General features: G+C 42.9%; 1 protein-coding gene across 7 annotated transcripts in view; it reads left to right on the top strand.

The window, feature by feature from the left end:
• Window positions 1-24641, top strand: part of ASH1L (ASH1 like histone lysine methyltransferase) — a 237985-nt gene that overhangs the window by 2057 nt on the left and 211287 nt on the right. Inside the window, exon 2 of one of the 7 annotated variants that reach the window (XM_063626689.1) lies at window positions 884-1013. The exons of 5 other annotated variants lie outside the window; for them this stretch is intronic. The gene's annotated coding sequence lies outside the window, so the exon portion shown is untranslated. Of the gene's footprint in view, window positions 1-883; window positions 1014-12468; window positions 12584-24641 lie in introns of those variants that run through there. One more of the 7 variants, XM_063626690.1, reaches the window with a different exon arrangement.

Raw genomic sequence — 24641 nt, 5'->3', positions numbered from 1 at the left:
AATTTAGGCATAAGGAGAGAACTTCTCCAAGGCCACATGTTAAATTGGTGACAAAGTTGGGACTGTAACTCCCATATTTTCACTACTACTGCAGCAGTATATTCAGCATGCCATGGTACCTCAGGAAGTCTTTGTGGGCAAATCTGAGTATGCTGGAAAGATAGAAGCACATAAGACTGGTTGGATTGTATTTGGAGGAGACCGATTGTGTCAGATATGTATGTGGAACGTAGCTGTCCTTGCCGAGTCTGACCTGTATGAAATGCATATCCATGACTATATTATTTTGGATTTATGGAGGAAGCAGAGCATTTCTGACACTTGAGGTTCTATGTGTGAGGGAGAGAAGGCTTTCACAGCTTAACTTGTACCAGAGCGGCTGCATGGGTGCTGACAGCTTAACTTGAAATCTGTGGAAGAATCCTTTTTCATTCATTCAACAAATATTTGACGACTGCCTGTTCAATAAATGGTCCATGCCTTGGGGTGAGGATAATCAAGGTGTCTCTGTAAATAGCCTGAGTACAACGTGAGGAGAGTTGTTTTGACAGTGGTAGGTATTAAGTTGAGGGAGGCAGTGTGGAATTAAAACCAGAGAACTGTTTTTGGGTTCTGGTAATTGTTAATACATGTGCCTGTGGATGTTGGAACTTTTTGGCTGGGCTGAAGGAATCCTTTGAAAGACTGATTTCTTTTTTTTTTTTTGAGACGGGGTCTCGCTATTTCGCCCAGCCCTGAGTGCAGTGGCGCAATCTCGGCTCACTGCAAGCTCCGCCTCCCGGGTTCACGCCATTCTCCTGCCTCAGCCCGCCCCTCCCCGCCCAGTAGCTGGGACTACAGGCGCCCGCCACTGCGCCCGGCTAATTTTTTGTATTTTTAGTAGAGACGGGGTTTCACCGTGTTAACCAGGATGGTCTCGATCTCCTGACCTCGTGATCCGCCCGCCTCGGCCTCCCAAAGTGCTGGGATTACAGGCGTGAGCCACCGCGCCCGACCAAGACTGATTTCATATAGTAAGAATCCCCTCTATGAATATGAGGGAAGAATGCATAAACTAAGCCACTTAACTGTATTCTTCTGAAAAGTGGGATGTTTCTTGATAGGCTAGATGAGTGGTTCTTAAAATTTTTTGGGGTCACTTATCCTTCTGAGAATCTGATGAAAGACACTGGGCCCTCAAGTTAGAAGATGAGCATAAGCACAATCACATGATTTATATATATGATTTTAGGAACATAAAATGTAATGAAATAGAGCCAATTTATATTTAGGTCTTTCACTTTCATTGTTCAGGTGTGTGGAAAACCTTTCATTTTCGTTGTTCGGGTGTGTGGATGTTAGTATGAGTTTAAGATGAAGGAGTCTATGGTAGTATTTGAACATGTTGACAGGAGAACTTTAGGGTCCATGTTTTTTATTCTTTTTATCATCTGCAAACTTATTTCTGCAGTATTAGTAAACGACTCTGAATTTGGTGATAAGGGAATATAATATAGCACAAGTATCTATGGCTTTGTTCTTTGTCAGTATCTTTTTGTTCCTAAACTCTGAGAAGTGGGTTTGTCTTTTTTCAGTTTTGGATTTGGCCTGACATGATTTGAAACTCCTGTCTTGGAGTTTAGCTTAGTTATAACAAACACTGATTTAATCCTATGCAGGAGACACAAAAATCAATAATATATGGTCTCCGTGCTTGAAGAGATGCTAATTCAGTTGAGTCTGAATTGTTTGATGGTGGCAGCTCTCAAAAGGACAAGGAAGAGGGAAACATTCCTAGAAGTTGAAATTTTGTTACACAATTGCAAAGAGTTTTTGCCACTACTTACTCTTTGAATAAGCATAAAGTGTTTATACTCTGTATGCAGCTTTGTACTTTAAAAAAATAGGTTTTGTATCATCTTGTGGTTTTTTTTTGTTTTTTTTTTTTTGATACGGAGTTTCGCTGTTGTTAACAGGCTGGAGTGCAATGGCGCTATCTCAATTCACTGCAACCTCTGCCTCCTGGGTTCAAGTGACTCTCCTGCCTCAGCCTCCCGAGTAGCTGGGATTACAGGCATGTGCCACCACGCCCTGCTAATTTTTTATTTTTAGTAGAGACTGGGTTTCTCTATGTTGGTCAGGCTGGTCTGGAACTCCTGACCTCAGGTGATCCACCCGCCTCAGCCTCCCAAAGTGCTGGGATTACAGGGGTGAGCCACCGCGCCTGGCCTCATCTGGTGTTTTTGTATAAAGGAACTATTGATTTGAAAAGAAGGCAAACATTTATATTCCTTACCTTGTTTTGGGATATATTTCTACAGTGCGTTTATGTAAAAAGGTTTTGATGTCGCCGGGCATGGTGGCTCTCACCTGTAATCACTTTGGGATGCTGAAGAGGGTGGCTCACCAGAGGTTAGGAGTTCGAGACCAGCCTGGCCAACGTGGCAAAACCCTGTCTCTACTAAAAGTACAAAAATTAGCCAGGTATGGTGCGTGTGCCGGTAGTCCCAGCTAGTTGGGATGCTGAGGCAGGAGGATCTCTTGAATCCCTGAGGTGGAGGTTGCAGTGAGCCGATTTCCACCACTGCATGCCAGCCTGGGTGACAGAGTGACTCTGTCTCAAAAAAAAAAAAAAAAAAGTAGAAAAAGGGGCCTGGGGCCTGTCATAGTGGCTCATCCCTATGATCCCAGTGCTTTGGGAGGCTGAGCCAGGAGGATCACTTGTGCCCAGGAGTTTGATACCAGCCTGGGCAACATAGGAAGACCCCATTTCTACAGAAAGTTAAAAAATTAGCATGAACGCCTGCAATCCTAGCTACTCTGGAGGCTGAGACAGGGGAATTACGTGACCCAGGAGTTGAAAGCTGCTGTGAGCTATGGTGGTGCTACTGCACTCCAGCCTGGGCAATAGCGCGAAACACTGTCTCTTTAAAAAAAGGAAAAGGATTTTCATGTTCTACTCTTGAGTTGTATTGTGAAATAGAATACAACACATCACTTTTTAAATTTTTTTTTTTTTTGAGAGAGAGTTTCGTTCTTGTTGCCCAGGCTAGAGTGCAACAGCGCGATCTCAGCTCGCTGCAACCTCTGCCTCCTGGGTTCAGGGGATTCTCCTGCCTCAGCCTCCCCAATAGCTGGGATTATAGGCGTGTGCCACCACGCCCGGCTATTTTTTTTGTTTTTTTAGTAGAGACGGGGTTTTGCCATGTTGGTCAGGCTGGTCTCAAACTCCTGACCTCTGGTGATCCACCTGCCTCGGCCTCCCAAACTGCTGGGATTACAGGTGTGAGCCACCGCGCCTGCACATCACTTCTTAATAACTTGCTAGGTACTGTGTCTTTATTTAGCAATTCCACTTGAGTCTTTATTCTGAGTCTTCCTCCATGCTTTATTAATATTGAATTGGCCACCTTCATTTCTGCCCAAGACGATGTGGAAGCACACAGTGGAGAAGTCTGTGTGTAAGATTGTGGTGGTGGTGGTCTCCATTTAAAATAACTTTGTATTGCTATTTGAATAATGTGTATTGATCTGAGTCTTTTAAAGGTAGTATACAACCTCACTATAATCTACTGTGAGATCTGCTTAGGCCAGCCTTTTCAGCAGCATGTAGTATTTTAAACTGGGTGCCGCAAGAGGTGGAAATGCAACTAGTTCATTTTTGTTTTGTTTTGAGATATGCTGCTAGTTTCTGTTATTTTCCTTAAAATTAATTTTAGTGTTTTTTCATTTATATTTTTTCATATGAAGAGGCTAGATTTTCTTATTACTCGTCATCGTAGTTAATAACAGTCATATTTCATGTTTTAGAAATCGCTTTTTTAGTGACTGCCTCATCAGGCCTGTAATTGGCAGAATGTGATATTTGTCAAAATTAATTTTAAAATAATGACTTCTAGGCCACGCATGGTGGCTCACACCTGTAATCCCAGCACTTTGGGAGGCCGAGGTGGGTGTATCACAAGGTCAGGAGAACGAGACCATCCTGGCTAACATGGTGAAACCCCATCTCTACTAAAAATACAAAAAAAAAACCCAAAAAACAAAATTAGCCGGGCATGGCGATGGGCGCCTGTAGTCCCAGCTTCTCAGGAGGCTGAGGCAGGAGAATGATGTGAACCCGGGAGGCGGAGCTTGCAGTGAGCCAAGATTGCACCACTGCACTCCAGCCTGGGTGACAGAGCGAGACTCCGTCTCAAAAATAAATAAATAAAATAATGACTTCTAGTGATGACAGAAATTTAACCAATAATCTTATTGCTATTTCAGAGTTGTATTTTTTTCATCGAACATCTAAGTTTTCATGTTTGGAAATCTATGAAATTTTTATTGTAGTATTATATTTGCTTTTCATAGTCTTTAGTCATTTGCCCTCAGACATACACAGGTTGATGACAAGGTTGTATACTTTTTTCCATCTAATTAAAAAAATTTTTTTGGAGACAGGGTCTTACTATGTCACCCAGGCTAGAGTGCCGTGGTACGAGCATAACTTACTGCATGCTCTACCTCTTGGGCTCAAGCAGTCCTTCCGTTGTCCCAAGTAACTGGGATTACATGCACATACCACCACACCTAGCTAATTTTTAGTTTTTTTGTAGAGATGGAGTCTCACCGTATTGCCCCCACTGGTCTTGAACTTCAGCAGTCCTCCCTCTTCAGACTCCCAAATTGCTGGAATTATAGGCATGAGCCACCACACCTGGGCAATTTTGTTCATTTAAAAATATTTTTGGCTGGGTACAGTGGCTCACACCTGTAATCCCAGCACTTTGGGAGGCCGAGGTGGGTGGATCATGAGGTCAGGAGTTCGAGACCATCCTGGCTAACATGGTGAAACCCCGTCTCTGCTAAAAATATAAAAAATTAGGCGCAGGTGGCATGTGCCTGTAGTCCCAGCTACTCGGGAGGCTGAGGCAGAAGAATCAGTTGAACCTGGGAGGTGGAGGTTGCAGTGAGCTGAGATCACGCCACTGCACTCCAGCCTGGGTGACAGAGTAAAACTCCGTCTCAAAAAAATATATATATATACACATACGTATACACACACACACACACATATATATATACACACATATATATGCATATTTATATTTCTACTTTTTTAGAGCTGGGGTCTGGCTATGTTGCCCAGACTGAACTTGAATTCCCAGGCTCAGTTGATCCTCCCACTTTAGCCACTCAAGTGTTTGGGACCACAGGTGTGTGCCACCACATCTGGTTAATTTCTAAATTTGATGTACAGGTGGAGTCTTACTATGTTGCCCAGGATGGTCTTGTACTCTTGGGCTCATGTGGTCCCCCCACCTTGGCCTCCCAAAATGCTGAGAAATGTGAGCCACAATGCCCAGTCAGCTTTTTATTTCTTTAATGTGGCAAATTGCAAACATATATAGAAATAAAGAGAATAGTATAATGAGCCTTCATGGACCCAACATCCAGCTTCAACAGTTATCAATACAGTTAATACACTGTTTCCATATCTACTAGCCCCTGTCCCTCCTTCCCCTCTTGCTTATTTTAAAGCAAATCTTCCAGTTATTATATAATTTCATCCATAAATACTTAAGTGTTTACATTCTTTTCACTGTTAAGTGAGGAATTACTTCTTCATAGTTAGGTTTATATAACTTTTAAGTATCTGATCATAGTTGGAACTAAACTACTTACACCATCTACTTCTAATCCATATTGCTTATCAATAGGGAATTCCTTGTGCCAGCTAAGAAGAAATGAGGAATAGTTCACATCATTGCTTTTCGATGTTTGCATTGAACATTTAGAGCAGTTCCTATGCTATTCAGAATAACTTATCAGCTTTTTTCAAACGCACAAGAGAGAAACAAAGGGTTTCTTACAGTTTTTTAGTCATAGCTACAAGATGCTAAAAAATGTTTTCTAGTTTTTAGTCCCTAGATTTTCATTTTTTTTTCCCTTTTTTTTTTTTTTTTTGAGATGGAGTCTCACTCTGTTGCCCAAGCTGGAGTGCAGTGGCGTGATCTCGGCTCACTGCAACCTCCGCCTCTTGGGTTCAAGCTATTCTTCTGCCTCAGCCTCTCTTCTACAGGTGCGTGCCACCACACCTGGCTAATTTTTGTATTTTTAGTAGAAACGGGGTTTCTTTTTTTTTTTCTTTTTCTTTTTTTTTTTTTTTGAGACGGAGTCTCACTCTGTCCCCCAGGCTGGAGTGCAGTGGTGCGATCTCGGCTCTGCAAGCTCCGCCTCAGAAACGGGGTTTCACTATGTTGGCGAGGCTAGTCTTGATCTCCTGACCTTGTGACCTGCTCGCCTCGGCCTCCCAAAGTGCTGGGATTACAGGCATGAGCCATCGTGCCCGGCCTTAGTCCCTAGATTTTCTAGTGGGATCCAGTCATCACAAAGAAATCAAATGGCCCTGGTAATGTTGAACAGGTAGCTGAAATTGGTATAAAATCAACTTGCTATTGAAGAGAATGAAATGCACGTTGTTTTAAACTTTGAAATTCTAATTGTAGGCATTCTCTGTGGACATTTGAAAGTCCTTACCATTGCATATGTTGCATACTGAAATGTGAACCATGTCACAGAATGTGGTTATCATGGTGAATACAAACATTGTAGAAAAAGGAAGTAAATTTACAATTAAGTTATGAAGATAGAGATTTTAAGTGGTTGCTAATAAAGTAGAATTTAGAAATATATTCTTTCCTACCACAAAAGATTGATAGTTATAACTCAGATGCATGTGAGTTTCATCAATAGTGAAAGTTTCATCACTTATCTTTTGTTTTATAGTCCCACAGTAACTAAGTCATGAATCTTTGACTTAATCTTCTGGTTATACATTTTGTTCAATCTGTTTTCCACACTTGATAACATATCTGACTCTTCTCAGTCAGTTTTATTTGCCCTAAGACTGTAGGAAGACAGTGTATTAGATTATAAAGTAGCTATATCATGGTTTCTTGGTATAAATGACATTTTTTAAAATGTGGAGGACACATTCCTCAAGGTTTCTTAAATTCAGCACTCTGAAAGTGAAAACTCCAGAGTTTAAATATTTGCTGATAAAAGCTTAAGAGAGTTGGAGAGAATTTAAAAGATTGTCTTTGAAAGAAGAAACCGATAACTCAGTCATTTGAGAAAGTGGTGGGGGTTGGGGGTCATGAATCAATCATGTTTAATGATTACTGGGTAAACATTATTAGAGTATAAAGGTTTTCAAAGACTGGAGGATACATATGTCACATAAGTAGAGATTTCATCTAAATAAATGATAGCACAGGTTTGGAAGTTAAAGTTTAGATGAAAAAGATCAAAGAGAAAAGAGCAGTCATTTTTTTAAACCACAGTGAGTTAGAGATTTAAGTTAATTTTATTTGTGTGTTTGTGTGTTTAATTTTTTTTTTTTTGAGATGGAGTCTCCCTCTGTCACCCAGACTGGAATGCAGTGGCACCATCTTGGCTCACTGCAACCTCTGCCTCCTGGGTTCAAGTGATTCTCCTGCCTCAGCCTCCTGAGTAGCTGGGACTACAGGCGCAAGCCACCATGCCCAACGAATTTTTGTGTTTTTAGTAGAAAATGGGTTTCACCATGTTGACCAGGCTGATCTTGAACTCTTGACCTCAAATGATCAGCCCGCATTGGCCTCCCAAACTGCTGGCATTACAGGCGTGAGCCACTGCACCGGCCTGTGTGTTTAATTTTAAGAGGAAGAAAGTCAAGTAACTGTAGGTCAGACTTTAATTCTTTTTTTTTTTTTTGAGACGGTTTCTCACTCTGTCCCCAAAGCTGAAGTGTAGTGGCACGATTTTGGCTCACTACACCTCTGCCTCCTGGGTTCAAGCGATTCTCCTGTTTCAGCCTCCTGAGTAGCTGGGACTACCGGTGCATGTCACCATGCCCGGCTAATTTTTGTATTTTTAGTAGAGATGGGGTTTCACCACGTTGGCCAGGCTGATCTCTAACTTCTGACCTTCAGGTGATCCGCCTGTTTCAGCCTCCCAAAGTGCTGCCATTACAGGTGTGAGCCACCACACCCGGCTGAGTTTAATTTACTTTAACAAGCCATTCATTTGTTTGTTTTGTATTCATTCATTCCTCATTCCATCGACTAACATTTTTCCAGTGCTTCCACCATACCCATTTCTGTGCTTAGGTGTAGGGAAAAGACATACAGTGTTTTTTTTGTTTTTTTGTTTTTTTTTAATCTCAGATGTAATCCTAGCTCTGTGGGAGGCCAAGGCAGGAGGATTGCTTGAGCCCAGGAGTTTAAGACCAGCCTGGGCAACATAGGGAGACCTGGTTACTAAAAAAATAAAAAATTCAGGCTGGGCATGGTGGATCACGCCTGTAATCCCGGCACTTTGGGAGGACGAGGCGGGTGGATCACCTGAGACTGGGAGTTTGAGACCAGCCTGACCAACATGGAGAAATCCCATCTCTACTAAAAATACAAAATTAGCCCTGTGTGGGGGCACATGCCTTTAATCCCAGCTCCTCGGGAGTCTGAGGCAAGAGAATCGCTTGAACCCAAGAGGCAGAGGTTGCAGTGAGCCGAGATTGTGCCATTGCACTCTAGCCTGGGCAAGAAGAGAGAAACTCCATCTCCAAAACAAAAAATAAACACATAAATTAAAAAAAAAATTCGCCAAGTGTGGTGGCATCCACCTGTGGTCCCAGCTACTTGGGAGGCTGAGGTGAGAGACTTACTTGAGCTTGGGAGATTGAGGCTGCAGTAAACTGTAATCGCACCACTCTACTCCAGCCTGCGTGACAGAGTGAGACCCTGTCTCTAAAGAAAAAAAAAAAACTCGGGTCGGGTGCAGTGGCTTACACTTTGGGTGGCTGAGGTGGGCAGATCACGAGGTCAGGAGTTCGAGACCAGCCTGGCCAACATGGTGAAACCCCATCTCCACTAAAAATACAAAAATTAGCCAGGCACAGTGGCACACGCCTGTAGTCCCAGCTACTCGGGAGGCTGTGGCAGTAGAATTGCTTGAACCTGGATGGTGGAGGTTGCAGTGAGCCGAGATCTTGCTACTGCACTCCTGCCTGGGTGACAGTGAGATTTTGTCTCAAAAGAAAAAAAATTCTAATAGGAGGAGCATATTAACAGACATATTACAGCAATATTATGTAATACATTTGCCTGTGTTAACAAACGTACTACGATACATACTACGTAATATTTTTGTCCAAGGTGGAGAAGTTATTAAATCTGTGGTGAGAAAGGAAAGGTTAGGGTGGCTTCCTACAAGTGGGAAGAGCCAGGCTTTAAAGGATAAGTGTGAGACGTTCAGACTTAGAGAGGGCGTTCTAGGTAGAGGGAGATCACATGCAAACGTATGAACGTATGACACAGCAGGATGAGTGCACTGTAATTTGGATTGGTAATTTTCAACCCATTCTCTTATGATTTCCTGTATCTTCAGTGCTATATAAGGTTGGCCTTTGTAATTAGAGATCTTCTATCAAATAAAGATGGAAATATGTTCAAAATACTTTTCTTAGACAAAAAACTATTGTTATAAAAGTAATTTCTAGCAAAGATTAATGTCAATAAAATATTTGGTTATATTTTAGTTACTCAGAAAATTTTTACTAGAATGTAACCCACTCAGCATTCTAGTTAATCAGGCCTTGATTATAATAAGTATCTAGCCAGATCTAAAAATGTATAATTAGTTGTCTTAATAATGAATGAATCTCTCAGCCTCTACATTGGTATATTTCCTCTCAATTTGTTGAAAATCCCAAATAGTCATTAAGATCATGGACTCTGAAATCAGATTGATTAGGCTCAGATCTGAGTTTTGCTAACTTATTGACTGTAATTTTGAGCAAAATACTTACAGTCTTTGGTTTTCTTGACTGTAAAATGTGGTGATATAGTAATGATAATATTTATAGCATAGAGTTGGAGGATTCTACAAGATAATACGTATAATGTGCTTAGCATAATGTGTGCCATGCAGCAAGCAAATAATGTGTATTTGTTATTATTTTAGTTATTTATTTTCCTCATTTCCAAAAAAGAATGTAGCAAAGTGGATTACTTCACTCATAGGTAAGAATATGTAAAATACACTTTTGAAGTGTATATAAGCAATGTCCTTATTTGTATACATATTTTTTCCATTTTCAACTTTTAGTATACTATTTATCTTACTTTTCTCACATGTGAATTCCAATTTCGTATTTTCCCACTTCATTTCAGCCTAGGTTTTTGTGTTTGGCTTTTTCTTTTTGAGTCAGGGTCTCGCTCTGTTGTCCATGCTGGAGTGCAGTGGTGCGATCTCGGCTCACTGCAAGCTCCGCCTCCTGGGTTCACGCCTTTCTCCTGTTTCAGTCTCCTGAGTAGCTGGGACTACTAGTGCATGCCACCACCCTGTTGTAGTTTCTATCAAAACTTCTTTTTCTTTTTTTTTGAGACAGAGTCTCACTCTTGTCGGCCAGGCTGGAGTGCAGTGGCGCGATCTCGGCTCACTGTAAGCTCCGCCTCCTGGGTTCATGCCATTCTCCTGCCTCAACCTCTCCGAGTAGCTGGGACTACAGGCGCCTGCCACCATGCCCGGCTAATTTTTTTTGTATTTTTAGTAGAGATGGGGTTTCACCGTGGTCTCGATCTCCTGACCTCGTGATCCGCCTGCCTTGGCCTCCCAAAGTGCTGGGATTACAAGCGTGAGCCACCGCGCCCGACCTATGAATGTCTATTTTTTATCTCTTTTTTGTTTGATACGGAGTCTGGCTCTGTCGCCTAGGCTGGAGTACAATGGTGCGATCTATGTTCACTGCAACCCCCACCTCCCAGGTTCAAGCGATTCTCCTTACTCAGCCTCCCGAGTAGCTGGGAGTACACGCATGTGCCAAACAGGCCTGGCTAATTTTGTATTTTTAGTAGAGACAGGGTTTCACCATGTTGGTCAGGCTGATATTGAACTCCTGACCTCATGTGATCCACCTGCTTCGACCTGCCAAAGTGCTGGGATTACAGGCGTGAGCCACTGCATCCGGCTCATCATCTAGGTTTTAAGCTCCACATGCGTTAGTTACTTGTCCTCATGTTCACCCTCCCCTTGCCCCCCAACCCACTGACTGGCCCTGGTATGTTGTTCCCCTCCCTGTGTTCATGTGTTCTCACTGTTCACCTCCCACTTATGAGTGAGAACATGTGGTGTTTGGTTTTCTGTTCCTGTGTTAGTTTGCTGAGGATGATGGCTTCCAGCTTCATCCATGTCCCTGCAAAAGACATGATCTCATTCCTTTTTTTGCTTTTTTTTTTTGAGACGGAGTCTCTCTCTATTGCCCAGGCTGGAGTGCAGTGGTGCGATCTCGGCTTACTGCAAGCTCCGCCTTCCAGGTTCACGCCATTCTCCTGCCTCAGCCTCCTGGGTAGCTGGGACTACAGGCGCCTGCCACCATGCCTGGCTAATTTTTTTGTATTTTTATTAGAGGCGGGGTTTCACCATGTTAGCCAGGATGGTCTCGATCTCCTGACTTCGTGAGCCACTGTGCCCAGCCTTTTTTTTTTTTTTTTTTGCGGCTGAGTTTCACTCTTGTTGCCCAGGCTGGAGGTGCAATGTCATGATCTCAGCTCACCGCAACCTCTGCCTCTCGGGTTCAAGCGATTCTCCTGCCTCAGCTTCCCGAGTAGCTGGGATTACGGACATGCGCTACCACACCTGGCTAATTTTGTATTTTTAGTAGAGATAAGGTTTCTACACGTTGGCCAGGCTGGTCTCAAACTCCTGACCTCAGGTGTTCCGCCTGCCTCAGCCTCCCAAAGTGCACCGCACCCAGCCGATCTCATTCCTTTTTATGGCTACATAGTATTCTATGGTGTATATGTGCCATATTTTCTTTATCCAGTCTATCATTGATGGGTATGTGGGTTGGTTCCATGTCTTTGCTATTGTAAATAGTGCTGCAGTAAACAGAAACACATGTGCATGTGTCTTGAGAGGATTTTAACTTTTTTAATGGTAGTTGTGGTGAGTAGTCATGGGCCTCATTAAGAATATGATGAAACATAATCCCAGCACTTTGGGAGGCCGAGGCAGGCGGATCAGGAGGTCAAGAGATCTAAACCATCCTGGCCAACATGGTAAAACCCTGTCTCTACTAAAAATACAAAAATTAGCTGGGCATGGTAGCACACGCCTGTAGTCCCAGCTACTCGGGAGGCTGAGGCAGGAGAATCGCTTGAACTTGGGAGGCAGAGGTTGCAGTGAGCCGAGATCATGCCACTACACTCTAGCCTGGTGACAGAGCGAGACTCCATCTCAAAAAAAAAAAAAAAAAAGAATGTGATGAAACCTTTGTAGTCTTTCCCAGAAAGTGTATATATGCACATAAAATGTAAACGTAAGGGGTTCACTGGCACTTTGGATTGTAGGCCAATATTCTTTGTTACATATGTGTCTTAATTATGAAAATTATGGAATGACAGTTGCATTGTTTACCTGTTCTTTACCAGAGTGCCTTTTTTTTTTTTTTTTTGAGATGGAGTCTCGTCTGTCACCAGGGTGGAGTGTAGTGGCGTGATCTCAGCTCACTGCAACTTCTGCCCCTCAAGTTCAAGCGATTCTCCTGCCTCAGCCTCCCGAGTAGCTGGTACTACAGGTGTGTGCCAGCATGCCCAGCTAATTTTTGTATTTTTAGTAGAGGCGGGTTTCAGCATGTTGGCCAGGATGGTTTAGATCTCTTGACCTTGTGATCTGCCCGCCTCAGCCTCCCAAAGTGCTGGGATTATAGGCATGAGCCACCGCGCCCGACCCAGGGTGCTCTTAAAAGTGGAAATAAGCTCATATAAAGAATGCTATTGGTTAGATGATGATATAAGCAAATCTTTACTCACTGTCACCTGTTCACCTCCCTTTCCCCTTTACCATTATGGTAATGCAATAATTTTTTTTTTTTTTTTTTTTTTGAGTCAGAGTCTCGCTTTGTTGCCCAGGCTGGAGTGCGGTGGCATGATATCGGCTCATTGCAACCTCCGCCTCCTGGGTTCAAGCGATTCTCCTGCCTCAGCCTATCGAGTAGCTGGGACCACAGGTGCACGCCACCACACCTGTCTAATTTTTTTTTTTTTGGTGATGGAATCTCGTTTTATCGCCCAAGCTGGCATGCAGTGGCATCATCTCAAGCTCACTGCAGCCTGCCTCTCCCAGGCTCAAGCAATTCTCCTGCCTCAGCTCCTGAGTAGTTGAGATTACAGGCACACGCCACCACGCCTAGCTAGTCTTTTGTATTTTAAGTAGAGATGGGGTTTCACCACATTGGCCAGGCTGGTCTCGAACTCCTGACATCCAGTGATCTGCCTGCCTTGGCCTCCCAAAATGCTGGGATTACAGTCGTGAGCCACTGCATCCAGCCTAATTTTTATATTTTTAATGGAGATGGGGTTTCACTACGTTGGCCAGGCTGGTCTCAAACTCTTGACCTTAAGGGATCCACCTGCCTCAGCCTCCCAAAGTGCTGGGGTTACAGGCATGAGCCACTGCACCTGGCCTCAAATCTTTTTAAAATAAGTTTTTAATGGATTTTTGTTTTATTGTAAAACTAATGCAGATTCTGTAATAGGAATATATATGTGTATATATAATTTTTTTCTCCTTTTTTTTTCCCTTCCAAACCTTTCTCCCTTAAATGACTAGCACTATCAATTTGGTATGTAATCATTCATAATTTTTTCTCTATGTAGGGTTTTTGTCCTACTCTTTCCAAATATGAGATCATGGTTGCTTTTAACTAAGAAATAGCAGACATATATTTTGTGTGTGTGTGTATAAAAAATATTTTTTGGTCAGTATGAAGGAAATCTTCATATAATCTTTTTATTGGTACTTTCATTTTTCTAAAAGAGTCTCAAAAGTAGGATTACTTTTGGAGTCAAAGAGTATGTAAAATGTAAAAGTTTGTAATGGATAGTATAAATATTACTTTCTAAAATGATGGTGGCCACTAGTGCCCATTTACCATACATTATCAGTATTACTTGCTATTTTGAATTTCAACCAAATTGATAAGTAAAACATAGCTTGCTTTTTTTTTTTTTTGTGAGATGGAGTTTTGCTCTTGTTGCCCAGGCTGGAGTGCAATGGTGCGATCTCGGCTCACCGCAACCTCTGCCTCCCAGGTTCAAGCAGTTCTCCTGCCTCAGCCTCCCGAGTAGCTGGGATTATAGGCATGCACGGTTTCTCCATGTTGGTTAGGCTGGTCTCGAACTCCCGACCTCAGGTGATCCGCCCTCCTCAGCCTCCTAAAGTACTAGAATTACAGACGTGGGCCACCACGCCCGGCCAATAGCTTGTTTTTATTCACACCTCCCTGACTATACTAATGAGGTGGTATATCTTTTTATATTTCTGTTATTTTTCTCTCTCCTGTAATTGCCTATGCATATTTTTTGTATATCTTATTTAAGATAATTTTATATTAAGATATATATATATTTTATTTTTTTTTTTTTTGAGACGGAGTCTTGCTCTGTCACCCAGGCTGGAGTGCAGTGGCACAATCTCGGCTCACTGCAAGCTCCGCCTCCCGGGTTCATGCCATTCTCCTGCCTCAGCCTCTCCGAGTAGCTGGGACTACAGGCGCCCGCCACCACGCCCGGCTAATTTTTTGTATTTTTAGTAGAGACGGGGTTTCACCGTGGTCTCGATCTCCTGACTTCGTGATCCGCCCGCCTCAGCCTCCCAAAGTGCTGGGATTACAAGCGTGAGCCACCGCGCCCGGCCTTATTAAGATATATTAATCCTTTTTCATGTTTATATTTTCTCCCAATCTTATTTGTCTTTTTATTTTGTTTACAGTGTCTTAGTCTACAGATATATACTGCTTTAACATAAACGTACTTGTCACCATTTTCCTTTATGGTTTTTAGTTTCCTGATTCGCGTAAGAAGTGTTTCTCGGCCGGGCGCAGTGGCTCACGGCTGTAATCCCAGCACTTTGGGAGGCTGAGGCGGGCGGATCACGAGGTCAGGAGATCAAGACCATACTGGCTAACATGGTGAAACCTCATCTCTACTAAAAATACAAAAAAATTGGCTGGACATGGTTGCAGGCGCCTGTAGTTCCAGCTACTCGGGAGGCTGAGGCAGGAGAATGGCATGAACCCGGGAGGCAGAGCTTGCAGTGAGCCGAGATCGTGCCACTGTACTCTAGCCTGGGTGATACAGTGAGACTATATCTCAAAAAAAAAAAAAAAAAAAGAAAGGTTTCTCCACCATAGGTTATAGAAATAGTCATGAATATTCAGATACTTTTACTTTTGTATGTAGTGTTTAAATCCACGAGTAGGACTAGTCATAGTGGCTCACACCTGTAATCCCAGCACTTTGGGAGGCCGAGGTGGGAGGATTGCTTGAGGCCAGGAGTTTCAGACAAGCCTGGGCAACATGGTGAGACACCCCTTGCTTGAGCCCAGTAGGTTGAGGTTACAGTAAGCCATATTCAAACAACTGCACTCCAGTCTGGGTGACATTGAAAGACCCTGTCTCAGAAAAATAAAAATTAAATCCATGAGGAAATTACTTTTTTTGTTTTGTTTTTTTTTTTTTTTTTTTTTTTTTTTTTTTTTTTGAGACGGAGTCTCGCTCTGTCGCCCGGGCTGGAGTGCAGTGGCACGATCTTGGCTCACTGCAAGCTCTGCCTCCTGGGTTCACGCCATTCTCCTGGCTCAGCCTCTCCGAGTAGCTGGGACTACAGGCGCCCGCCACCACGCCTGGCTAATTTTTTGTATTTTTAGTAGAGACGGGTTTCACCGTGGTCTCGATCTCCTGACCTCATGATCCGCCCACCTCGGCCTCCCAAAGTGCTGGGATTACAAGCGTGAGCCACCGCGCCCGGCCTTTGTTTTTTTTTTTTTTGAGATAAGGTCTTGTTCTGTCGCCTAGGCTGGAGTGCAGTGACACCATCATGACTTACTGCAGCCTGAGCCTCAACCTCCCAGGCTCGATTGATTCTCCTACCTCAGCCCCTGCCAAGTAGCTGGGATTACAGGTGCATATCACCAGGCTTAGCTAATTTTTAAATTTTTTGTAGAGATAGGGTCTCACTATGTTGCCCAGGCTTGTCTTGAACTCCTGGCCTCAGGTCACCCTCCCACCTCAGCCTCCCAAAGTGCTGGGATTATAGACGTGAGCCACCATGCCAGCCTTATTTTTGTTTATGATGTAAAGAATGGGTGGAACTTTGTTTTCTGCCAACGGATATCCAGTTATGTCAACATATAGCCACATATATCAAATAAATCATCTCCTTGTCATACTGAAATCTTTTGCAGTGGTGTGATCTTGGCTCACTGCAGCCTCCGCCTCCTGGGTTCAAACAGTTTTCCTGCTGCACCCTCTAAGTAGCTGGGACTACAGGCACCTGCCACCATGCCTGGCTGATTTTTGTATTTTTAGTAGAGATGGAGTTTCACCATGTTGGCCAGGCTGGTGTCGAACTCCTGACCTCAAATGACCTGCCTGCCTTGGCCTCCCAGAGTGCTGTGATTACAGGCATGAGCCACCACGCCCGGCTGACTGAAATCTATTAATTGAAAAGGGTTTTCATTTTCACAGGACTGCCACTAATCGATGTTCTGTTTTTATGCAAAATAGGAAAGGATTTCCTTCTACAAGATACTTAATTTTGATCTTCCAGGATTTTTAGGTGGCTTTACTGAGATATAATTCATATATAGTAATTTAAAGTGTACAATTTTTGCCCCAGCAGCCACACAGTGCCGTTAAAATATTAAAAAAAGTAATAACAAGGTGTAAGATTTAATGGTTTTGGCCAGGCATGGTGGCTCACTCCTGTAATCCCAGCACTTTGGGAGGCCTAGGCAGGTGGATCACCTGAGGTCAGGCGTTCCAGCCTGACCAACATGATGAAACCCTGTCTGTACTAAAAATACAGAAAATTAGCTGGGCATGGTGGCGGGCACGTGTAATCCCAGCTACTCAGGAGGCTGAGGCAGGAGAATCACTTGAACCTGGGAGGTGGAGGTTGCAGTGAGCCAAGATTGTACCACTGCACTCCAGCCTGGGTGACAGAATGAGACTCCTTCTCAAAAAAAAAAAAAAAAATCTGATTACAGCATGAATTTTGCCTTCTTAGAAGTGGCTCTTTTGTTTAAAATATAAGCATGTTCAGTGGCCTTTGGTTGACAGGCTGCAATCATCGTCAAAATGTAATTATTTATTTATTTATTTATTTGAGAGAGAGTCTCGCTCTGTTGCCCAGGCTGGAGTGCAGTGGCGCAATCTGGGCTCACTGCAAGCTCTGCCTCCCGGGTTCATGCCATTCTCCTGCCTCAGCCTCCTGAGTAGCTGGGATTACAGGCGCCCGCCACCACGCCTGGCTAATTTTTTGTGTTTTTGATAGAGACGGGGTTTCACCATGTTAGCCAGGATGGTCCGGATCTCCTGACCTCGTGATCCGCCTGCCTCAGACTCCCAAAGTGCTGGGATTACAGGCGTAAGCCACCGTGCCTGGCCCAAAATGTAATAATTTATTAATGGGAAAATCTTTGTGATACAACTTGAACTTCCTTCCTGTTGTCATTTTAGAATTCCCTAAAGATTGAGATCAGTGTTCTTATATATTTCTTGGAAACACGTTCCTACATTCCTATCCCCCTCACCTTCTTTTTTAACAAAACAGAATTGCAGTTATATTTTTGATCTATTTTAACTTTGCTGTTCAGGCAAGCTAAGTAAGGTTTGATTAATCTGTATGGCAGCCTGAGTATAATTTTTCCCTCAAGATTTTTAGCCTTGGGACTGCTTTCTGGGGCTTACTTTTCCCCTTGTGACTTGCTAATTGGAAATTTATGTCTATTTCACTTTCCTGTTCTAAGATTCTAGAAGGAGTTGTTGGTATAATACAGTATTTTCTTGGTCATGAGATGCATACTTTCCTCCCAGTTTAATGTTTCTGAAATTAGGAAATAACATAATTGATGTTTACATTTAACCTTGTAGTGCTCCCTCACCCCTAAAAATATGGTTATTGATTCATGAAGCTTCTTAAAATCAGCAGCTTCTTGAAATTTAAGAAATATATAGAGTACATAAATATGAAACTGACTAGATTTATTGGATATCAGTACTTTGAGAGTTAGAAATGGTTACTGATTGTCATCTTTTCAGTGAAGGGTTCTATAGTTGAGTAAAAAAGTCTAACTTTGTAAGTATAGTTTATATTGTAGAAATTGCTTCCAATTTTGTTGGTATCTTCATGAAGCTATTCTAATTTTTTGTGATTTTAGTGACTTAGATAGTATCAGTGACTTAGTAGTTTCATGTAAAATATCTTCAAACTAATTAGGGCATGGGTTACTCTTTTACCTTTGGAAAGCACATTACATGGTGTATATACTGCTTATTTTTTAAATTATAAAAACTGGAAAATTTATATAATATTTAAAGAAAAATATCAATTTTTAGTATTTTAAGTTTCATTTTGCCTGTTCTCCTTTATCTATATACATGTTTTAAAATGTAGAATTAATGTTTGCTTATTCATTCAATAGATCTTTTTTTAATGCCCTTTATGGTCTAGGTGCTTTGCTAAGGATGTAGCAGTGAATACAGCAAACAGGATTTTTATTCTCATGGAGTGCATGGTCTAGTGGAAGATATGGATATTAAGTAACTTAATTGGTATAATGCATATTAAGAGACTTATAGTATGGATATGCACTTAGCAGGGTGATCTGCCAGACTCAAGCCATCCTCCCACCTCAGCCTCCCAAGTCTAGGGGAATAGGAAATGTCTCCCCGAGGGAATGACCTTTAAACTAAGATGGAAAGGAAGAGAAGTAGTCATATGGAAAGATGCTGGAAGAGAGTTCCAGGCAGAGAGAACTAACCGTATGTTTTAAAAGAGGGAAAACAGTTATTTGGGAACTGAAAAGTGCTTCAAACACATATATCACGGATGTATATGTGTTTGCTTTTTTTTGTTGTTTTTTGTTGTTGTCGTTGTTGTTGCTAAGACAGGGTCTCATGTTGTCACTCAGGCTGGAGTGCAGTGGTGTGATCTTAGCTCGCTGCAGCCTTGACTTCCCAGGCTCAAGCGATCCTTCCACCTCAGCCTCCCAAGTAGCTGGGACTACAAGCATGAGCCACCATATCCAGCTAATTTTTGCATTTTTTGTAGAGATGGGGTTTTGCTGTGTTGCCAGGCTGATCTCAAACTCTTAGACTCAAGCAGTCTGCCTGCCTTGGCCTCCCAAAGTGCTGGGATCACAGGTGTGAGTAACTGCACCCAGCTGAGTGCTTGCTTTTTTTTGGTGGTGGTTATTTGCTCTTGCTCTGCTCACAACGGTGTGGGGAATGGTGAGGCCAGAGATATGTAGGGACAGTTAACAACAACAAAAAGTAAACAGTGATATATGTGTGAAGTGCTGTTCTAAGTACTTTTCATATCTTAGTTTATTGAACCCTTACAACAATTTCTACTCACATTTGAGAGAACTGAGGCAGTGAGTACTTTGCACAAAGTTAATATAGCAGGACTAGGTTCTGAGACTGTGTTTTGGCTTCAGAGACTATATTCTTAACCACCAAACCATGCTGCAGATTGTAAGTTACAAGTAATGAGTGTGATTAGGGACTTTTATATATGAAGGGCAGTGAGAAAACATTCAAAGATTTTAAGCAGGGAAATTACATAATCAGATTTTTTTTTTTTTTTTTGAGACAAGGTCTTGCTCTGTCACCTAGGCTGGAGTGCAGTGGTGCGATCATAGCTCACTGCAGCCTTGACCTCCTGGGCTCAAGGAATCCTCCCACCTGAGCCTCCTAAGTAGCTGGTACTACAGGTGAGTGTGCCACCATACCTAGCTGATTTTTTATATTTTTTATTTTTAGTAGAGATGAGGTCTTGCTGTGTTGCCCAGGCTGGTCTCAAAATCCTGGGCTCAAGCAGTCTTCCTGCCTTGGCCTCAATGTGCTGGGATTACAGGCGTGAGCCACTGGGCCTTCAAGAAAAACAATCTCTAGTGGCTCACGCCTGCATTCCCAGCACTTTGGGAGGCCGAGGCTGGAAGATCGTTTGAGCCCAGGAGTTCGAGACCAGCCTGGGCAACATAGCAAGACACTGTCTCTACAAAAATAAAAATTTGGCTGGGCATGGTTGGTGTGTGCCTGTAGTCCCAGCTACTCAGGAGGCTAAGGCTGCTTGGGCCCAGGAGGTTGGGACTGCAATGAACTATGATTGTGCCACTGCTCTCCAGCTTGGGTGACAGAGCAAGACTTTTTCTCAAACAACAACAACAAAATATAGATATAAAATAAAACACCTTTCTGGATGTAGCTTGGGCTGGAGGAGAGCAAGGTAGATGTACAAAGAAGTTACAGGGCTGTTGCTATATTCTGGGTGAGAATTGTTGGTTTTTTTGGACAAGTCAGTGGGAGAATTGGAGAGGAACTATATGTAATCACAGATTTATGTGACATTCAGAAGTTTTGGTGTTAGGTTGAAGGTTGACAATAAGGGAGTGAGAATAGTCAGGATGAGTGCCACTGCACTCCAGCCTGGGTGACAGAGTGAGACTCCATCTCAAAAAATAAAAAATAAATAAAAATTAAAAAATTAAAAAAGAAAAGATTTTAGAGAACGAAAAGACTGACTGAACCTAAGGAATTCCAACATCTGGGAGTCTGGTAGGCCAAATCAGATCAGCAGATAAGACTGAGGAGTGGCTTCCAGAGAGGTGGCAGTAATGTGTACTATCATAGTAACCTGTAGTAGTTTGACTAGTAGTAGCTCTGACTTGAGCAGTTGGTGGTACTGAAATTGGAAAGGTTGGAGGAGGATTAAACTTTGTAAAGATATTGAACCAGGTTTCAGATATACTGCCTGGAGCTTAAAAGTCTTAAGTAGTATAATAAATTACACAGGGAAAGAATCTAGAGTAGGAGCCAGGTGCAGTGGCACATGCCTATGGTCCCTATTACTTGGGAAGCTGAGGTGGGAGGATCCCTTGAGCACAGGAGTTGGAGGCTGCAGTAAGCTATTATTATGCCACTGTACCCCAGGCCAGATGACAGAGCCATCTTTATTTAAAAAAAAAAAAAAAAAAAAAAAGGCTGGGTACAGTGGTTCACACCTGTAATCCGAGCACTTTGGAAGGCCAAGGCAGGCAGATCACGAGGTCAGGAGTTCAATATAGTGAAACCTTGTCTCTACTGAAGATATAAAAAATTAGCCGGGTGTGGTGATGCGTTCCTGTAGTCCCAGCTACTCGGGAGGCTGAGGCAGGAGACTCGCTTGAACCCAGAAGGCAGAGGTTGCAATGAGCTGAGATTGCGCCACTGCACTCCAGGCTGGGTGACAGAGTGAGACTCCATCTCAAAAAAAAAAAAAAAAAGAAGGCCAGGTGCCATAGCTCATGCCTGTAATCCCAGCACTTTGGGTGGCTGAGTTGGGCAGATCACTTGAGGTCAGATGTTCAAGACCAACCTGGCTAAAATGGTGAAACCCCATCTCTAATATGCAGAATAAAATTACTGAAGATACAAAAATTAGCCTGGCCTGGTGATGCGCACCTGTAGTCCCAGCCACTTGGGATGCTGAGGCAGGAGACTCACTTGAACCCAGGAGGCAGAGGTTGCAGTGAGCCAAGATGGTGTCACTGCACTCCAGCCTGGGTGACAGAGTGGGACTCCATCTCAAAAAATAAAAATTAAAAATAAAAATTAAAAATTTTTTAAAATACCAAAATATTTTAGAGAAGGAAAAGACTGACTGAACCTAAGGAATTCCAACATCTGGAAGTCTGGTAGGCCAAATCAGATCAGCAGATAAGACTCAGGAGTGGCTTCCAGAGAGGTGGCAGGAATGTGTACTATCATAGTAACCTGTAGTAGTTTGTGTCTTGTGTTCATTTTCTTCTGTCCTTTTTGAAGGACAGAAGTTTATAGTTTTGGTGAAGTTCAGTTTACCAGCTTTTTTTAAAAAAATAAATCATGCTGTCATATCTAAGAAATTTTGCCTAACCCAAGGTCACAAAGATTTCCTTCTACATTTTCTTTTAGGAATTTTATAGTTCGTTTTCGAATTTAGATCTGTGATCCACTTGAGTTAATTTTTGTGTATGATGTGAGGTAAGGGTCTGAGTTCTTTTCTTGCAGATGGATATCCTGTAGCAGATTTGGAGTGAGAAGATTGCATTCAATCCACGTTCTTCTATTTACTAATTTTATAGTCTTAGAGTTAATCACATTTCGAAGCCTGTTTGCTCATCTATAAAATGTGATTAGTTAAATCTAATAAGATTATTGTCAGAATGAAACAAATGAGACAATAAGTGAAACCACTTAAGCATAGCGTATGGCACCTAGTAGGACTAAGGTAGATAAAAGTTAGTGGAGTTTGAAAAACACTCCCAAGATACCCAAATACTCTTCTTGTTTGTTTCTTTTTTTTTTTTTTGAGACGGAGTCTCGCTTTGTCGCCCAGGCTAGAGTGCAGTGGCGCAATCTCGGCTCACTGCAAGCTCCGCCTCCCGGGTTCACGCCATTCTCCTGCCTCAGCCTCTCCGAGTAGCTGGGACTACAGGCGCCCGCCACCGCGCCCGGCTAATTTTTTGTATTTTTAGTAGAGACGGGGTTTCACCGTGGTCTCGATCTCCTGACCTCGTGATCCGCCCGCCTCGGCCTCCCAAAGTGCTGGGATTACAAGCGTGAGCCACCGCGCCCGGCTGTTTCTTTAAATTCATTTCAGTGAGTGAATAATGCCCAAGCTTTTGGTTTTCAGATATAATCATTGTAATATTTAATCCCTTGAAATTACCTCTTAATCTTGAAGTCTATCAGCTTTAAACTCTAGGCAGCAAATGCACTGCAGGCATATTTTAGGGAGTTTTGACTTCTTTGGGTTTGTTTGATAACATTTGATAAATAATTGCCTTTCTGTGTTGAATTTCTTTCTTTTTTCTTTTTTTTTTTGAGATGGAGTCTCGCTCTGTCACCCAGGCTGGAGTGCAGTGGCGCGATCTCGGCTCACTGCAAACTCCGTCTCCCGGGTTCGCGCCATTCTCCTGCCTCAGCCTCTCCGAGTAGCTGGGACTACAGGCGCCCGCCACCACGCCCGGCTAATTTTTTGTATTTTTAGTAGAGACGGGGTTTCACCATGGTCTCGATCTCCTGACCTCGGGATCCACCCGCCTCGGCCTCCCAAAGTGCTGGGATTACAGGCGTGAGCCACCGCACCCGGCCCTCTTTTTTCTTTTAACTTTTTTAGAGACTGGTTCTCACTCTGTCACCCAGGCTGGAATGCAGTGGCATGATCACAGCTCACTGCAGCCTTGAACTGCTGGGCTTGAGCAGTCCTTCTGGATTAGCCTCCCTCATTATGTGGAAGTATTAAAAGCATGGGTTCTACTTTTGACAGACGTAGCATATTCATATATGGGAGCTGTTGAGTAGTGAGAAATGATGACTGCATATGTTTTGAAGGTAAAGCTGACAGATTTTGCTGACAGACTGCGTGTGTAGGATTTGAGATAAAGGAAGGAGTCAAGGATGATAACAAGTTATTAGGCCAAAAATTTGTCATCTCAATTCAGTAGCAGATGATCTTTTCAAGGCCTGAGTCAGATCATGTCATTTCTTAAAATCATTTTGATGGCTTCCTATCTCAAAGTAAAAGCTAAAGTCTTTATAAGTCTGCAAGGCCCTCTGTATAAGTCCTGCATGCCCTCTCAGTCTGCGTACTCATTCAGTTCCAGGAAGCGGGGTTGGGCAAAGATGTCCATTCTGTTTCTGAAACACAACAAGAATACTTCCACCTCAAGACCTTCGCACTTACTTTTTGGCTTGACTAGAACTTCCATTTCCTGGGTATGTGATTACTTAGCTAGTTTGATATATCCTAAGAAATATGATGGTTATCTGTGGAAATTTTAAAGAGTGTGAAACCCAGCACAAATTTAAATGAATAATGTGCTATAAATTTTTTTTTTTTTTTTGAGATGGAGTTTCGCTCTTGTTGCCCAGGCTGGAGTGCAATGGCGCGATCTCGGCTCACTGCAACCTCCGCCTCCCAGGTTCAAGAGATTCTCCTGCCTCAGCGTCCTGAGTAGCTGGGATTACAGGCATGCGCCACCACGCCTGGCTAATTTTGTATTTTTATTAGAGACAGTGTTTTTCCATGTTGGTCAGGCTGGTCTCAAACTCCCAACCCAACCTCAGGTGATCTGCCTGCCTCCACCTCCCAAGTGCTGGGATTACAGGGGTGAGCCACCATGCCTGGCCTAATGTGCTATAAATTTTTAAATAAAATGTTGTGTCGTTAATTTATACCTTTTTTTTTTTTTTTTTTTTTAAGAGATGGGGTCGGGGCCGGGCGCGGTGGCTCACGCCTGTAATCCCAGCACTTTGGGAGGCCGAGGTGGGCAGATCACGAGGTCAGGAGATCGAGACCATCCTGGCTAACACGGTGAAACCCCGTCTCTACTAAAAATACAAAAAATTAGCTGGGCGAGGTGGCGGGCGCCTGTAGTCCCAGCTACGCGGGAGGCTGAGGCAGGAGAATGGCATGAACTCCAGTGGGCAGAGCCTGCAGTGAGCCGAGATCGCGCCACTGCACTCCAGCCTGGGTGAAAGAGTGAGACTCCTTCTCAAAAAAAAAAAAAAAAAAAAAAAAAAAAATTAGAGGTGGGGTCTTGCCCT

The sequence above is a fragment of the Symphalangus syndactylus genome, chromosome 12 (assembly GCF_028878055.3).
Source record: "Symphalangus syndactylus isolate Jambi chromosome 12, NHGRI_mSymSyn1-v2.1_pri, whole genome shotgun sequence".
Taxonomy (NCBI): domain Eukaryota; kingdom Metazoa; phylum Chordata; class Mammalia; order Primates; family Hylobatidae; genus Symphalangus; species Symphalangus syndactylus.
Note: the sequence above shows the minus strand (reverse complement) of the source record. Positions and strands in the feature narration are given on the sequence as shown.